Genomic DNA, 19,311 nt, shown 5'->3' with positions numbered 1-19,311 from the left:
GAAAGTAAAAGTTTGAATATGCAGGGGAATTAATATAGCATGACATAGTGCTATGACTGGCTGCACGGGCAGGCTCAGACTGCAGAGGGTCGGGGAGAATTAAACAGCCTAGGAGGTATTAATATTTTCTAAAGTTTCTAAGTGAAACTGTGGTTGAGTTTCTCTGTAGGAGTCAGTGCCTTAGTAAATTATTTTTCATGGTACTCATATAACAGAAAACACATATTGAAATAAAACTTGAAATATTAAAAAATGTGCAATATATATTATAATTAACCATTATTATCCACTCTAAAATCCTCACCCAAGAAAGAATTAGTGAAAGATTTTATGTGGCACACTGCATTTGCTCCTACAGAGATGCAAGGGAAGTTGTCCAATGAAATCTTGCACTTCCAAGAGTCTTCACAGACAAGGTCTTGGATCGATATCACTTGGAGCTACCAATTAATCCCAGCTTGATTAAAATTTAAAATATGGGAGAGAACACAGTGCTAGTGTGACACTAAAATCAATGTCTTTATTGATGTGAAAACAAGGAAAGTGAAGTTGGCATTATTTGCTCCTTCTTTGGACTTTCGTAGAGCAGGATTAAAAGTTCTTTGCGAGTGCATTATCTCCTCTGATTTTCACATATGTCTCAAAATATGTTCTCCTTGCAGAAATAGATACTTTACAGTCTGAAATAGAGTTTACAATCTGAATTAGAAAGGTAACTTTCAGATGAAGGGTTCAGAGAGCATTCAATATGTTGGATGTTTCTGTTATATGAGTTCAGTATCAGTCATGATCCAACCAGGAAATCAAAACCATCTCAAACATTTAAAACAGAAGGAATTAAAGTTTTCACATTGTTGACATAGGTAATGTACTGGAACATTTTATTTCTTTTGATTTTCGGCATGTATTTTCTTCTATCCGTATGTTACTACCATTTAATGTATTTATGTCTTCACCTTCATAAAAAGAAAATAATAGTAATCTTACCCTCTCCTCAAAGAATGGGTACACAAATTCCTATTAGTCTTTGCACTCATCTCAGATCAGAATTCCCTGAGAATGAGCAACCCAGTCCTTCAGGTTGTAACTTGCCTCCTTAAGATTTGGTCAGGTTCTTTAGAGGTAGGAAAACCCAGTACTTCATGCTGGATATGTCTGAGCTCATAGTTTGTCTGCCATTATTGGGTTTCTATGGTCTTCTATCATCCTTTGCTAATGAAAATTGAACTAAAAAAAAAAAATTAGGGGATTTAGACATAGTCTCCCGTGTTCTATTGTGTAACAGCAATATAATCTCCACCTGAAGAAATTATGGGGATTAATCTCAGCTGGAAGTGTAATTTTTTTCTTTGCCTATTGGCTTAGCGGTGTAGGGAGCCAAATACATCCTAGTGGTCATGTTTTGTTTTAATTATCTGAGGCCATTTTTGTGTCCTCCACTGGAGGCATTTTGCCCTTGGGAACGTCAAATCAGCAAAGCATCTAGTTTCAGAGATGAAAAGCAATAATGAAAGAGGGTCTATTCTTATTTGGCCCCTTCACTTTGATATAAATACCTCTGCTTCAAACAACAGGCTTTTTTTTTTTTTTTGCTTTCCTAATTGGACCCTGTTGGAAACACTGAGGATGCCCATTCCAACTATAGACTGAGGAAATGGGGAAATAGCCACTAGATGGGAGTGTGTACCCACTGGACCCACTATACACACATTCACACCAAACATCCATTTATCTAATACTCTAAATGGGACTCCAATACGATCAGGGGAACATGGTGACTTTTGTTTTCGTGTCTCCAGGGAAGAGCAGCAATCCAGGGCTTCTGTTTCCTAACCTCTGTGAATTCGGGATATTTTCTTTTCCTCACTAATACCAGGGCTACAACTTCTTTCGGGGAAGGCCTTGAAAGGACATTTTTGTGTATACCCAAATAATTATTTAGGGTATCTTCCTCTTCCTCAGCCTCCCTTTCAATTATGGGGCTGCTGTGCGGGGACTAGGTTATGCTAGGGAACCATTTATTTTCAAGAATGATTGCAGAAATTCAAACCAGGTTTCTGATCACGAGACCTAAATTGTTCCCAATTATATAGATAAATTATATTTTAATAGTCTACACATGTATTTAATTGTTAAGGACTCATGATCAATTAGGTACTTCCACATATCCCCAATGTTCATCCTGGCAATTGTAACTGGTACATCTCTAAATATTAAATCTTTCATTTGACTTTTCTTGGATCAGAATTTCATAATTTTTCTTTAAACTTGGAATTCCATTTTAATAGCCACATTTCCCACATCAACTCCATCCTTCAGAAAACAGTTACTTCCAGAACTGCTTAAGGGACAGGGTATCACCTTCACTAACATGCAGAACTATCATTAGGCCCAGTAACCCAATTACTGGGTATATACTCAAAGTAGAATCAATTATTCTACAAAGAAGACATATGCATTTGTATGTTCCTCACAGCACTATTCACAATAACAAAGCCATGGAATCAACCTAGGTCTCCATCATTGGTGGTTTGGATAAGAAAATTTGGTGCATATACACTATGAAATACTACATTAAACAAGAATGAAATAATGCATTTTGCAGCAACATGGATACAACTGGAAGCCATAATCCTCAGGAAATTAATGCAGTAACAGAAAACCAAAGACCACATGTTCTCACCTATAAGTGAGAGCTAAACTTCAAGTGCATATGAATGTAAAGGTGGGAACGATAGACACTGGGGACTAGCGAAGGCTGCAAAACTACCTACTGAATACTATGCTCACTACCTGGATGGTGGTTGTACCCCAAACTTCAGAGTCAGAGAATAAACCCCCCATGTAAAAAACCTGCACATGTAACCCCTGAACTTAAAATAAAAGTTGAAATTATTTTTAAAAAAGAAGCAGCCAATCTACTCTGAGGATTTGTATTATCACTACATTGTGGCCATATGATTATCATACCCTCTATTTCATATATTAAAATGTTGCTTTCATCTTAAGTAACTGCAGTTAATAATTTATCTTGTTTTATAATGGGTATCCTAGAAAAAGATTCTGCACAGAGGCCAGTGTATGGGATATTTATCAAGCAGCATCTTTGAGATATACAGCCGTGGGAAGAGGGGAGGGACATTTTGAACAATGAGGCAAGCCCAGTGTAGCCTTAGTCAACTACACAGGGACCTTCAGAATTGTTCCAAATTGGGCTACAATTGCAAAGCCTTTAAATATCTATTTGATCAGTCACTCTATGTCAGCTGCTCGTAGAAATAATGTAACCTTTTGCCCAATAACTCTCTATAGTTGAAGCAATTCATGAAGGAGCTTAGAACTAAAACTATTTTCTAGTCATATCCCTAGGAGGTGAAGCATTTCCTTGAATTGAAGGAGCTCTGGGATGCACATCACAGTATCCACAGTATTGGATTTTCTGCCTGACAGTAGATTATCACTGTGTTCACACTCAAACAAGCAAGAAATTGTATTTCAGAATCCCGTCCTCCATCCCTGTGCTTCCAGCGATGTTCAGGTACTAAGAATGGTATCAAAGTACAACCAGGAACATGAAAACCATTTTATGTATTTGGAATTGCTGGTCATGGGTAATTGAAAAATGGTGTAGTCTAAACACTAGACTAGGAGATAATCACACAGATGATAACTAGAGATCACCACTGCTTCTAGTTTGAAGAAAAAAAAAAAGGAGAAGGTTAGTTTGGGAACCATTATCCACTGGAAGATGAAACCATAGCAGGCCTGCACACTGGGCACTGGAGGCACAAAGAGGATACTTCCTCAGTAGGTGGTGCTTCCAGAGCTAGAAGGGGAGGAAAAGAATCCGAATTCTCTTACCATCCTGACCCCTAATCTCTGCCACAGCCTCTCATTCACAAATGCTGTATATACTAGGGTAGTCTGGGAAACACACACTAAAAGTCCCAACTTACTTCCCTGCATACACAGAAGAGGAAGGCATGCTCTAAAAGCACACTACAAGTATATAAAATTATGTAAATGTTAAAGTTGACAATCAATAAAAGTTTGGTTAAATAATTTAAGTGTTTTACAATTCTGCAATCTTTACGTATGTGTATATATAAATATATATATGCATTAAATATACATGCATGTATTTCAGTTATACTTTAAAAATTGGTTTCCCGAGAGTATATAAATAAAACTCTTATTATTTTGAAACATAGTCAGCATTAATTAAAACATCATCAGAGTTCTGTATTCCACTTGGGATGTAAATGAAGAACTTGGATTGAGTTCAGAAAAGAGATACACAAAATAATGTTGATGTGAATTCTATAAAATTAATCTACATTACTGGATTTATGTATAATGTAGAAATTAACAACCATGGAGATAGTGCATAAGATTTAGTGCAAGAGTTCTATAATTTCTTAGAGAATCTGAAGATAAAGAAGGGGCTTACTTTAAAAATTATGTACTCTGGCCACAAAGACATATGGCTTCATGGTTTTTAAAAGGTAATCTGTATGAGCTCCTTGTCTTTAGTGAGGTAAAATATTATTCGCATTTTAACAATGAGAGTAAAGAGGTTCAAGAAACGAAATTACTAACTCGAGACCTTGCAGCTAGAAAGTAACAAAGGCGAAGAATGCAGTTCTCCTTCTGAAAGAACTGCTCTGAATGTTATTTATTATCTTTTAAATATATATGGCTTGTTTACAAAAGTGAGTTTTTCCATGCCAAAAACAATTACAAGAGGATAAAGAGTAACGTGCAAAAATAAGTTAATAAATGTTGTTAGTATATATAGTAATAAATGTTGATAACATTTTGTGAAATTTCTGTCACTCATTTTGACCACAAGTACTATAATGTGTCTAGGGTCATAGTCCATATACAGCTTCACATCAACTTTTGCCATTAACAGTATCATGTGCTCTGATTGACCTTAGTAATTGAAGAATTGTCTTAACAGAATTTTAGTAGGTGCATATATTAAGATAATTCATGCTAGCTGCTGCCACTGATAAACTGCAAAATCTCTGTGGCTTCACACACTAAAGATTGAGCTCTTTGTTCAGGTTAAGTCTGATGGTGCTCAGCTGGCCCACTGGTGGAGCACCTCTCCTCTGATGCCATCACAGTTGGAGATGAAAGCAAAAGAAGTACGTACTGTTTCTTATCCGACTCAAACCAGGAGTGCCACACATCACTTCTGCTCAGAGGAATTTAGCCAGAAACACTTACATGTCCCCAACTTCTTTCCATGAGAGGCTGGCAAATGTGAGGGAGCGCATTAAGCATTTGATGAGCACTTGCAGTCTTTGCTAGGGCGTGACATCCAGTTTTTGGCAATACCAATCATCCTCTTAACTCATATATAATATGCATATGTGTGTATATATATGTAAATGTTATATATTACTCTATATCAGTAGATGGATATATATTTGTTTTGAGATATATGTACTAAATATAGTATATAATACACATATAATCCTATTGAAATTTTTAGCTTTTTTGTTATTCTTTATTTTAACTTGCCCACTTCCTCCTTTGCTTCTCCAAATTTCATTCTTCCCAATAAGCTGAAGTACACATTTAACAGTTATAAATCAGATTGGATCACTCTTCTGTTTAGGTTTTCCAGGGTCAACAGGCATGATCTGGTGCCACCTTGCTGATGTGACTCCATCTCCCATTACTCTTCACGTTGCCTTCCATGCTGCAGCTGGATCAACCTTTATTCTGGTCTGGCATGCACTCTGCTAGCTACAGCCTTAAGGATTTGATACTAGTGCTTCTCTTTATTTGATATGTTTATCCTTTGATCATTACATAACTAGCTGTTTTCTCAAATATAGAGTACATTTTCCTCCAAAATTTTATCTACAGTCAAACAAAATAATTCTCTGTGGCTAACAAGGGACTTGCTATTGCATGATCTTATTTAAATTCTCTGAATAAGGTTCACCATCTATATATAAATTTTTTTCAGTTTTGTGATGCCAATTTGCTTAACTCTCTTATGTAGTGATTAATTGTGAAAGGAATGCTCTTAGTCTGCTTTTTTAAGGCTGGTTTTCCTATTTTCTAACTTTGTGGTATTAGATTTGATGCATTATATATGTTTTTTTCCGTTATTGTCCTTGATAATATGAAGATTCAAAAAAATATATAGGTAACCCTAATGGATGTGGGAACCAAGTAGTCCAACTCAGTGGTGAAATACTTTGGAGGAACATAGCCCCAGGCCAAAAATAAATATGTAAATAAAAACAAAAATTTCAACATTTATTTTCCTTTCCTGAAGAACATTAAAATAGATCTAACTTATCAATCTTAGCAACACTGGCATTAACCCCACCTTTCCTATTTTCCCCAGCTGTTTTTGCTCTAATGTTTTAACAACCCAAATATCTTTTTTTCATCTTTCATTTCTTATTTATCTACCAGTTTCTTTCTTTGTTCTTCCAATTTTTATGTTCCTGCCTCCTCTGCTGTGACTACAATTCTGTGCTTTGAAAAATCTAAGAAACTATTTGGGAAAGGCAAATTATTTTAAAAATGTGAACAAAAATTTATTTTGCAGTTAGTCAGGTGACATTCTTGGAGTCATTCTCAACATCATTTTTTGTTTGCTTGTTTTCCTTATGCCATACAGAAAATATTTCACAAATCTTGTTGATTTTACTTAAAACATTTATTTGTAACTGAAAACAATTTTAGGCTTACAGAAAAGTTGCAAAAATAGCGTCGTGAGTTCTTATATACTGCTCAATATAGTTCTTCAAATGTGAACATCTAATATTATCATATTGCATTAGTGAAAACTAAAACTTAACATTGGAACAGTAATACTAATTCATTTACAAATTTTATGTGGATTAGACCAGATTTTGCACTAATGTAATTTTTCTCTTACATATCCAGTCCAGGGTCTCATTATATTTAGTCATCATATCTCACTGGTCTTCTCAGGTTTATATCTTGTTTTTCTCAATCTTTTCTCTTCGTGTTAATGACTTTTGGAGAGTACTCGTCAGATATGCAATAAAATATTCCTCAATTTGAATTTGATGTTTTTTTATGACTAGAGTGAGGTTATGAATTTGCAGGAAGAATCTCACAGAAATGATACATGTTTCCCATTACATCATATTGTGTGTGTGTGAGGAGTGATGTGCAATAATTTTCAAATAAATCTAGAATCAAATCATTTCATTTCTATCACTATTAGTCCTTTTGTCTGGGCTATTATCTTCTTTCTTCTGAATAATTGTAATCTCCTAATGGTCCCTCTCTGCTTCTTTCTCTTCTCATATACAATGGATTATCAAAACAGCAGCCAAGAGTTTCCATTTTAAAGCGTTAATCAAATCATGACATCCTGCTACTCAAACTCCTCCAAGAGTTTGTCATTGAGTTGAAGTAATATGTGGATAGACGTGACACATATATAACATTATATAGCATACATAGCCACAAATAGGCTATCATTTCATGCATCTCAAAGCTTCACCTCTCCCAGTTCACTGCAGCCACATTGACCTCCTTGTTTTCATAAACGTGTTAAGTCAGCTGCTACTTCAGAGCATGGCATTCACCCTTTTCTTGATCAGAAATGCTTCTACTGCAGAAATAGCCACAGTTTGTGACCTCACCACTTTAGGCCTATGCTGAATGTCATTTTCTGGGTGATATCCTCCATGACTTCTCTATTTAAAATAGTATCTCTCCTCCTACACTCACTATGTACCTTTTCCCACTTTTTTCTTTGATCAGAACACTTATGACCTTTTTAACTTATTTATTATGTGCTTTGTCTGTTTTCTCCGCTAACATGTAAGCTCCATAGGAGTGTGAATTTTTTCGTTGGCTTAATGTTGTATCTTCTGTGCCTGGAATATATAAAAGAGATAGGTGAATAATTCTTACATGAATACATGGCCTGAAAGAGGAGATGTTCAGTGTTTTTCTTTCTTTTCCTAACCTCTGGTCTCTGTTCATCTAATATCTCCTCATCTCAAAAACCTTACTGATGGTTTGATATGTACTCATCCAGGTAAAATTCTCACTGTCTACTTTAATCCAGTAAAAATATGATCTGAAATCGGTCTTAGCCCCTCTGCCTGTCTCTCTGACATTTTATGACTAGAATATATGTGAAACTAAAACCTTAATTGCATAGTGCTTTTTAAAATGTTTTCTCTCTACTTCTCTAATACTTTTACATCATTCACACACTTCATTGAAGATGTTTGCATATCACAGAATAAAATATGTCACCTCCTATCATCTCTTCCTGTATTATTGCTTCCTTAGAGTTATGGTCTATGAGTTTTTTTTAGTTGGGGAGATGCAGATTAATAATACACGTATCTTAAACATATAGAAACAATACTCCCCCACAATGGTTTCACACTTCAGTATGCTACTGAAGAAGCTTGTGGCTCTATGCAAGATATGTATTTCTAAGCCAAACAGCAGACATAATTCAGGTCTCAATAATGCTCATGAATCTGATTTTAAAAAAATGCTTCCAAGTAATTTTGATGTAAGAGTTTTATTGGTATGTAACTATAATAGGATGAGAGTTGACAGTAAGTTCCAAAAGTAAAGGAACAGTTTCCTACATTTCAGATGCATTTTTGGTCATTTTATTTTACTGCTTGGGTTTGTACTTAATATAATTCCTCCAAAATTCAAACAAATTATTTCAGGTGTTGGTAGCATTGTGAATGTTCATTTCATGTGTGCATTGTATTTGTGTACGCAGGTGTGCATGCATATCTGCATGCACACCTGTGTTTCTACGTGCTTGTGTGTCTGTGTGTGCTTGTATTTACCGGTATATTTATAAGCATTTGGAAAGAATGTAAAAGATGCTATGTAGGTTTGAATACTAAAATATTTTAATGCAAATGTTACTGGAACACTCAGAAATAAATCTGTTACAGAAAAGTATCTAATCTGTTTTAAAATCATGCTGCATAGACTGTAATTTATTTTAGCATGGTCTTCTTAGTGACAAGAAAGATATTCCTCTTTCTTATGGGCACCTAAATAAATTAAAACCCCAAATATTCTATTTTTAAGATCATTTTAACCAACAAAAATCTCCCTAATGAAATCATATTAGGTTTAATGATATCGTACTGAAAAGTACAATAAACAATAGTAGGTAGAGTGTTCAAAAAGGCTTGGCTTTTTAAATGACCTTACAAATTAAAGCTAATTGACAAAGAAAATGACACTGTATAACCATTAAATATAGTCATCATTTTATTGGTATTTAATCTCAGAATAGTGTGTTGTGGGTAATCTGAGGAAAGCTTGCAATTTTAAAATGGAAGTTGAAGTAATGAGTGTAATGAAAGTGCAAAATAATAAGGACACAGTTGGGCAATTTGTGTTGCCACTTAAAATCCTCATCCTCCCTTCTTTTTTCCAGCACATGCTGAAAGAGCAGGCTGCCAAAGACTAATGCAGAGTCATTCTCATCTGCTCATTTTATTTCTATTGCCAATTATCCTTAATTATTGAAAACTTTTTTTTAGGGTGTAATGGATACTGAAATGTTAGTGTGCTCATTAAACTGAAACTCTACACAGAGCAATAGATCCTGATAAGCACTGGTTTGTTATAGTTCTAAAATTTCAAGTATTCCTTACTCTATTAACTTCAAATTCATACTCCACAAAACATTTACTCAGAATTAATAAGTATTTTTTTAAAGCCAAAGAGGCTTCACAAAATGGCTTAAATGGTATAAAATGTAAGAATAATTTAAACTGGCTTGCGTGAAGGACAATCAGTCCAAATTCGGCCTTATATGAAAGCAGCAAACCTTTAGAAAGAAGCAAAATATTTCAGATGTCACCAGGAAATTCTGTGTCAGTACTACCTTACTATAAAAATGTACCCCGTTCGTATTCCAGCAAACTGGCATCAGCTGATAAAAGCTATGACAAATGATAAACTCATACACATATCTTGCATTATAGAAGTGATTTTATTGTAGATGTGACTCCACTTGTACTCAGAACTGAACAAGCATTTTCTAGAATTTCCTTTTCTGTATGGCTTTGAGTTTGCATTAGCCCTAGGAGACATCCTCTCCTTGGCCTTTGAATTACATGCATCAATGCCTCCACCCGGCCACCCACAGCACCAGGTTTGAAGGTGTCAGAACGCAGGCCCAATAAGTCCTTACAGGTTCCAGTTGTCCTCGTGGGATCCAGTTTACCCTTGCTCTTCTGCACATTCAGCTTTCCTTTCCAGCTGCCAATCCTGTTGACCTACAGTAACCTCAGGCTCAATACCAGATGCAGAAGCACCATCTTACAGAGAGTGCTACAACATTTCCTACAATTGTGGAAAATCAGAGCCATATAAAGAGTTATTTATGTTAAAAATCAATAGCAGTTTGACTTCACTGTTCAAAGTTTGGTTGATTGACCTGCAACTCCCCCTTTCTCTGGAAACTACTAGAAGATTGCTCTACCAGAATGAGAGAGTAAATGAAAGGAAGACATAGAATCCTTATCTTCATTTGGGGGCTACACAAAATACCATAAACTGGATAACTTATCAACAACAGAAATTGATTTCTCACCGTTCTGGGGTCTGGGACATCCAAGATAAAGTGCTGGCAGATTCAGTGTCTGATGAAGGCCCACTTCTTGGTCCTTAGAACCATGCCTTCCCATGTTATCCTCACACGGTGGAAGGGGCACACTAGTTCTCTGGGAATTCATTTATGAGGATACCAATCCCAAAGGGCTCTGTTCTTATGACCTATTCACCATCATACTGGTTATTAGGTTTCAACACATAAACTTGGGGGAAACAAAACCATTCAGACTATAGAAATCCCCAAAACTTGGATCCAATGATAAAGAATTTCATGATATAGATAAAGTGAAATCCCAGAATAATGGCTCTTAAAAATATCCAGATGGCAAATAATATAGTTTGGAATATAAGTGCAATGGATTGTAATACAATAATTCCTTGTAAAAGGAATCAGATATATTCTTATGTTGCCGAACACATTTAAGGAAGGATTTTTCTGTATTAACAGAAATACTTGGAATCAATTAAGAATAAGTACCTTTAGAAAGCTAAATAACAAAGTAAAACAAATGGGCAAATATTAAATTATGTACCACATGTAAAATACGTACACTCCATCCTGACATCCTCAAAGTCTTAACTCACTTCGGCATCAACTCTAAGTCCAAAATCTTATCTAAATATAATCTCTTAAATATAATCTACTAAAATATCTCAAAGCTCATCTAATAAATCATACACATGTTGGCTATTGTGAATTCCAGGTCTGATTAATCCTGGAGCAAAATTTCTCTCCATCTGTGGACCTGTGGAAGATAGAAAACAAGTTATCTGCTTTGAGGATACTATGAAGGGACAGGCATAGGATACAGATGCCCATTCATAAAGGGAGAAAAATGGAAGAGCTGCTGGTTTAAAGCTAGTTTGTAATCCATCAGAGAATATTCCCCTAGATGTCCTGAGAACAATCTTCTGTAGGTTGATGCTCTGTCCTGTCGGCTTGCTGGGATGATGGCTCTGTTCTCTTGGCCCACCAATACTGTGGTTAAGGCCTCTTCATTTATTGCTCTGCTTCAGGAGTAATTTTCTTTCATTTTGTCCTGCCTCTGTCCCTTTCAGTCCAGGCTGGCAATGTTTCTGCTGGCATAAAATTCTCAAAACTCTATTATGAAAAGCAGACTCCTCTGCAATTCATGAGGGTCTAAACCATCAGACAAGAGGGTCCTCCACAGACCGTTCCTGAATAACTGCATCTGCATATCTGTCTTCTGCTGAGAAGGTTTGTTGAAAACATGAGTCACACAGCTAACCTCTTTAGCAAAAGTTTGTGTTCTTTCAGCCACACACTTGGCTCTGTTTCCAGATTATTCTACCTGAATAAGCTGAGAATTGTGCAATCATCAAATGCTGGTATCTTTATGTTTAACAATTTCTTCTTTAATGTATCTTTTTCTTCTCATGTTTCACTGTTAGCAACAAAGAGAGACCAAGCTGCATATTCTACACTTTGATGGGAAAATTCCTTAGCTAAATGTCCAACTGCAGAGCATACAAATTCTACCTTCCTCTCAAAAGAAGAAGTCAGTTCAGGTAAGTTATCTGCCATTTTATAACAAGGATTGCTTTTACTCCAGTGTCAATAATAAGTTTCTCATTTTCTTCTGAGACCCCACCCAAAGCACCATTATTTATTTATTTTTATTTTTATTTTTTGAGACAGGGTCTCACTTTATCACCAGGCTGGAGTGCAGTGGCACCATCTCTACTCACTGAAACCTCTGCCTCCCAGGTTCAAGCAATTCTTGTGCCTCAGCCTCCCAAATAGCTGGGACTACAGGTAAGTACCATGACGCCTGGTATATTTTTGTATTTTTAGTAGAGATGGGTTTTCATCATGTTGGCCAGGCTGATCTTCAACTCCTGACCTCAAGCTATCCACCTACCTCGGCCTCCCAAAGTGCTGGGATTACAGGCGTGAGCCACCACACCTGGTTACAAAGCACCTTTAATATTCATATTTCTAGCAGTAGTCTGATCATGAAAATATATGTACTTTTTAAGCTGATGGAAGCTTTCTCTACTGCTCTCCTGTTCATTTTGGGCCTTCAACAGAATTTCCAGTAATATCTATATTTCTATGAATGACATCTTCAAGATGATCTAAATATATTGTATTAAATGTTTCACAATTCTTCCAGCTGCTACCCATTATCCAATTCCAAAACGACGTCCACAGTTTTAGGTATTTATTAGAGCAGCACCTCACTCCCTGGTACCAAAATTTGAATTGTTGTGCTAGGCTATCATAATAAAATACCAGAATCTGGGTGGCCAAAATCAAGGACCATACTCTCTCTAGAATCTATAGTGTAGAGTCTTTCCTTACTACTTCCTTGCTTCTGATGGATGCTATCAATCCTTGACACTCCTTGGCTTGCAGCAGCATTACTCTAATCTCTGCCTTTATCAATGGCAATTTCTTTATTTGTCTCTGTGTCCAAATGATCTTCTTTTATAAGGGCACCGGTCATTTGGATTAGGATCATTCTAATTATTTTTTGATAACATCTGCAGATTTTTTTTAACTAATTAATTTATTTAATTTTTTGAGATGGAGGCTTGCTCTGTCACGCAGGCTGGAGTGCAGTGGTGCAATCTCAGCTCACTGCAAGCTCAGCCTCCCAGGTTCATGCCATTGTCCTGCCTCAGCCTCCCGAGTAGCTGGGACTACAGGCGCCCACCACCACGCCTGGCTAGTTTTTTGTATTTTTAGTGGAGACGGGGTTTCACCGTGTTAGCCAAGATGGTCTTGATCTCCTGACCTCATGATCTGCCTGCCTCGGCCTCCCAAAGTGCTGAGATTACAGGCGTAAACCAACACGCCTGGCCATCCGCAGATTCTATTTCAAAATAAAATCATATTCACAGGTATTGGGGGTAGGATTTCAACAGATCTTGTGTGTGTGTGTACGTGTTTGTGTGTGTGTGCATGCATGTGTGTGTGTGTGTGTGTATGTCACAGTTTGACCCATAATGTGATAGTTTAGGATAATAATTCAAATTAAATTGAGATACGCATGGATTCTAGTACATTTCTGTGACAACTTTCATGCTTGTCTTGGTTTGAATTTCATCCTATGTGAAATGCAGTGGCACAGTAGGTGCTATCTCTATTTTATTGTCTTATGTTTCTCTTCTCTATATTAAAAATGAATAAAAACCAAAGCTCTATCTACAGGAACACACAATAACAAAGACAGTGAAAATTAAGTCTACCTTGATTCCAGGTCTGTCATGCATTTTCATCTAATGTTTTCTCCAACCTATATAAAGTTTTAATTTTTGTTCTTTTGTTACAAAAACTGAATGCATAAGTAAATGAGAACTTAAAGCATTTCTCAAATATGAGTAAAACCTAGGTCTTTCATCTTAATATGTGGTAGGAATTCTGGAAATCAACTTAGGCTACAGAAGATAGACATATAAAATTATGTATTTTTAAAATCAAAGTGATATAACAAACTGATTTATTTGGTTACTCTTCAATTTCATAGGGACTTTAAAGTAGTTCATGAAAGTTATCAGAAACAAATCTGATTTCTTTTTTTTTTTTCAATTCACAGGAGCACTAACTCCCAAAGAATGTAAAATGTAGTTTTGTAGATTGGAGCAGAGAAGGTTGAATTTTATTTTCCTAGCTACAACATCATCAGATTTGAAAATTTCAGAGTTGAATTTGTAAATTATCATGCAATACATGAAGGTCACTCTCAGAGTTAGACAAATGTTATGTCTTCATTTTCTACCCCTGTTTTTATCTTGTTCCTTCTTTTCTTCTTATGCAATTTACTTTCAGCTCCTCCAAAGATTTTTAGGTACTTACTGCTCTAGCTTTGTGTCCTGCTGAGCTAAAACTTTCTCCCAAGTTTATCTCTGCCTGCACTCCTTGTACTCAACATCAAATTTTACTGTGTATTATCTTGTATCCTTTTTATAATTCTGAAAATGTTGATACTTATGACACTCAAAGAAGACAGATTCAATAGTAGTAATCTTTAACTCAGGACTGGCATTGTTATTCTTTTCATTGCAAGGGAGCATACTAAGGCTTGAAAAATTAAATTAATCATTCAATGAACTTTGTTTTATTCACTCTTGTTTATTACGCACTGTCTTAAATAATGAGAATAGGAAAAATTAACTTTTTGACAAATGCCATAAATGGTAACAAGTGCATAAAAATGAACTCATCCTTATATTTAGTTCATATCATTTTTTCTTTTTACTTGATTTTTTTAACCATTTCTTTTTACTAGAAAGTAATTGAATCATACCTACTTCAAATGCTTCTCTAATTCTGACTGGTACCTTACCACACTCTCTTTTTTGCAATTGGTTATTCTGGTTTTAAAGGATTTAGAAGTGAGACTATAACATGAGAAATTTCCATTGGAACATTTTCTCAAACTGCGAAACAAAATAAAGCAATTTTAGTGCCTTTCCTATTTTTATTTGATATCTAACTAGAACACATGAAATCCAATCTGCTCATATTTAAATAGCACAGTGTCAATGGGTTAGTTCCCAAGAGACACCATACTTAAGGCAACTTTAGCTTCACTTTGAAAGATCAGAAAACCACAATTCTCTTCTTATGATTTGTAAACATAAGATTTTATATATAGTATGGAATAAAAATGGAGAATTTTAATTTTTCTTTTTAAAAATATGTTTTATTAATGCTATGACTTGACAAACAAAATAATTTCATTTTTCAACTTCAAATGCCCCAAAGTATTTTAAGTGTATTACATTTAGTGTCTATATAAATTTTTAAATTTCAGATCATTTTGATGTAATGAGATTCTTTCACAAATCTTTCCTTGGTAATCAAGAGTGGCTACAATTATTAGTATCTGAATGGCAGAAAACTGATAGTTTTTGATACAATCACTAGAGATGGGTTGTTGCATTTTTAGTAAATATAAACTAATTTTAATATTCAATTAATTATAATTGCAATGTTTTATAACTCATTAGATGACTTCAGAAAATGCTCTTATCTGCCTTTAAATGTGGCATTTATTGACTTTCTGTATGATCCCAAATAAATAATTGAAAAAATAAAGTGTTACTGTGCTCCAACACATTGTTGTGATATTAGAAATTGATCCTATAGCCATATTTTCACATTTATTGAGACACATAAAATTAATGCTTTCATTTTAAGCAATTAAGAGTTGTTCATTTGAATAAGTCAATTCTTTTGCTAGGATCTATTATTTTATATTGTTTTATAGCTAGTTCTATTTCTATGATTTTTTTATTTTCAAACTGTATTATTTGGCATTGAACTTCTTGTTTTCAACTCTTTAAAGGCTAATGGCTTGGTTTTTATTTAAACTCTTTGGGCATCTTGATTTCTGATTTGAGCTCTTTGGATAATTATTTATTCAAATGTTCAATGTTTATTCAAGATTACTAAATACTCTGAAACCATTAATTTGTTTACTTCTTAAAAAATGCAAAAATATATGAAGAGATTATAATTGGCATATATACTTAAGTTGGTTTGTATATCTGTTTTTGCTTGAAATATGTTATAAGAAATAAACAATCAATTCTAAAATTTTGTTAAACTTGTAATTGGTATTTGAAGATTTGAAATTTCTAGATTTTTAAACTTACTTGGACAAATGATGCTCGTAGATCTTTGTTCTTAAATTTTACAATGGGAATAGAAGGGAATAGGGATGGTGGGAGGTTACTAGAAGAACTTTTCTCTGTGGGATATGATTTTAAAGAATGGCACGGGAAATGGATAAAGATGAATCAATTGTATTGCAGTAACAAATACAATAATAAATCTAGGGCAAGTTATGGAGAGCTAATAGATCACTTAGACCTGGTCTACTTTGTGGAGTGGGGAAGACACCTTTGTCTGTCACCTATTTACTTGATCTCATTCCTTATTTACATAAAAATAAATAAAGGAAAATGTCACCAAAATGCATGGAAATAATGAATGAATTTGCTAAAAATCAATGGAAAGTAGAACAAAGGCATGATTGATTGGCATTCAAAACTAAGCAAAAGATAAACTAAAAAATAAATGAATGCTGTAAACCAGATTCAGCAAATTTTTATGTGAAGGCTCAAATAGTAAATGTTTTAGGCCTTCTGGGCCTTATGTTTTTCTGTTACTACTATTCAACTCTGTTATTGTAGTGTGATTGCAGCATTATATAATATGTAAATGAATCAGCATGTTATGTTCTAATAAAACTTGATTTAAAGCCAGCAAGCAAACAAAGAACAGACAGGTTGCAGTCAGGATTTGGTGTGTAGAACACAGTTTGCAGACCTTTGTTTTTTGTAGGCAATAATATCATGCATTCTTTGAACACCAATGCCTAAAGCTACCTTTGAAAATTAATTACTTTAGAAGGATTTAGTGCCTTTTATAAATCTCAGTGGCATATCTTCAAGCTCCAAAATATTTATTCTAAACAATGGAAAATTGACTCATACAATAATTATTACATTTGAAGAATTGGTCTGGAACTGGAAGTTTATTTAGCAAAGACCTAGTCTTTCTATTAAATGGATGAGAAGATGGTAGGTCAATATGCTATTTTCCATGTCAGTGTGCTGAGATGTCATTATAGTTAAGTGGTTCGACTATGTCATGATTTAACATCTATCTGGTCATAAAACCATACATTTATTTAAGTTAATGAATTTTTTTTTAATTATTATTATTTTGAGACGGATTCTCCCTCAGTCACCCAGGCTGGAGTGCAGTGGCGCCATCTTGGCTCACTGCAAGCTCTACCTCTCAGGTTCACGCCATTCCCCTGCCTCAGCCTGCCGAGTAGCTGGGACTACAGGCGCCCGCCACTATGCCTGGCTAATTTTTTGGTATTTTTAGTAGAGAAGGGGTTTCACCGTGTTAGCCAGGATGGTCTCGATCTCCTGACCTCGTGATCTGCCGGCCTCGGCCTCCCAAAGTGCTGGGATTACAGGAGTGAGCCACGGCGCCTGGCTGAATATTCTTTACATATAAAAATGTGCAAAAATATAAAATCGAAGTTTTAACTATTTAAATTATATATAGCCTAGTTTGGCGATATGTTTTAAATTCAAGCTTAAAACTAAACTCAAAAAAGTTATGTGGATCAATTATCTATTGCTACAGTTATGGAAAATAAATCATGTGCCTTAAATCAGTAAGTATTCATTCAGTTCACGAGTCTATAGCTTGACAGTTTAGTCTGGGTTCACCTAGACTCCCTCATTTGTCTGATGATGAGGTAGAGTTTGGCATTTTGTGAGATTACCAGGTAGATTTGTCTCCTCCATTTACCTTAGTATTGATCCGGCTATCACTGGAATGCCCTTGTGGTAAAGGCAGAAGAACAAGAAAGCAGATGGAAAGGCAAAGTTACATGATAAATGTCATGAATATAGGGAAAGGTAAAAAATTCAAGGTATTGATTCAATCACGTTTTCAATTAGCGTATGTCGATAAGTAAACGCATATTTTGCAAATTTGCAAACATTACTGTCAAAATACAGTGTAGTTTCAAATTCTTAGAGTCGATCTCTGAATTTATACTAAAATAACAATTTTCTGACCTGAATTGCAGGCTTAATAGAATAATAAATTTAAAGTGGTGTTATATTTCTGGTGAAAGGAATAATTAAATGGAGACTAGAGAAATAAAGAAAATACATTTTAGGTTACAACATTTATTTTATAATTTTAAAGCAAAGTTTCATTATTCACTTAGAATAAGGATGCTTTGCAGATTCAACTCTCTATAGCCCCTTATACTTACTTTCTTTTGAAGTAAAAAATGAGTTTATAATTTATTTTCATTTTCTATTTCATCTTGTTTTATGGCTCATTATTAATGTTAAAAGAAGTCAGGTAAGAAATTTGTGGTGTGTATGAATGATGTTACAAATATCAAGACACTGTGTGCCATGTTCATTCACATTTATATTTGATCCTCTATGCTGACAGCTAGAACAATCTGTTTTTGTCTGTACAGTAAGCATATATGATTAAAGCACATGTGGGATAAATTTTCAAGCTACCACTTGGGGTTTTTTAGACTTGCATCTGTCATTAATGTCATTAGAAGCCAAATCGCTAGAATCTTTCCTTACTCTGACATTTTATCCCATATGAAGCACACAAAAGAAGCAACATACTGTTACTATTTTCTGTTTCAATTAAATAGTTTGTATGTGGGTAACATTTGAGTGCTAAAGATGACAGATCCTATTCTCCCAGGTAACCGCATTGCAATTTAACTCATTATACATGAACACTTACATATACACTCTGCTGATTCAAAATTATATGTCTTCAGAAATAAAACCTCTTTTATGCAAATGTCTAATTTATAGATAGTCATTCAAGAATTTCTAACAACTTCTAATGCTTCCACTGGAATCAGAAGCACTTAACATTTCAATTCAAATTATTCGTTTTGTATACTTTGTTTTTAAAATGTCCTTGTAAATGAGATTTTAGATGTGTAATAGAACATTGAACAATGAAACTACTTTTCTCATTTTAATGTTAATAGTAATTGGACATATTACATTATTTTCAGAGTCTAAATTACATACTGAGAATACATGAGTTATTTTGGTTTAGTAGGGTTCCAGTTATTTCACTAACCTTATGTTTTGTTACATAATTTAGAATTTGAGTTGCACTCAAATCTCTAT

The 19,311-nt window shown here is 34.7% G+C and overlaps 1 long non-coding RNA gene across 2 annotated transcripts in view; it reads left to right on the top strand.

The window, feature by feature from the left end:
* LOC123570049 (uncharacterized) overlaps nucleotides 1-19,311 on the top strand; it is a 130,429-nt gene that overhangs the window by 44,591 nt on the left and 66,527 nt on the right. The window contains exons 2-4 of one of the 2 annotated variants that reach the window (XR_010582886.2): nucleotides 12,040-12,156; nucleotides 12,287-12,403; nucleotides 14,190-17,115. This is a non-coding gene — a long non-coding RNA (uncharacterized lncRNA). Of the gene's footprint in view, nucleotides 1-12,039; nucleotides 12,157-12,286; nucleotides 12,404-14,189; nucleotides 17,116-19,311 lie in introns of those variants that run through there. The other variant, XR_006694013.3, reaches the window with a different exon arrangement.

This window comes from Macaca fascicularis, chromosome 18 (assembly GCF_037993035.2).
Source record: "Macaca fascicularis isolate 582-1 chromosome 18, T2T-MFA8v1.1".
Classification (NCBI taxonomy): Eukaryota; Metazoa; Chordata; class Mammalia; order Primates; family Cercopithecidae; genus Macaca; species Macaca fascicularis.
This window is presented reverse-complemented; position numbering and strand designations above follow the sequence as displayed.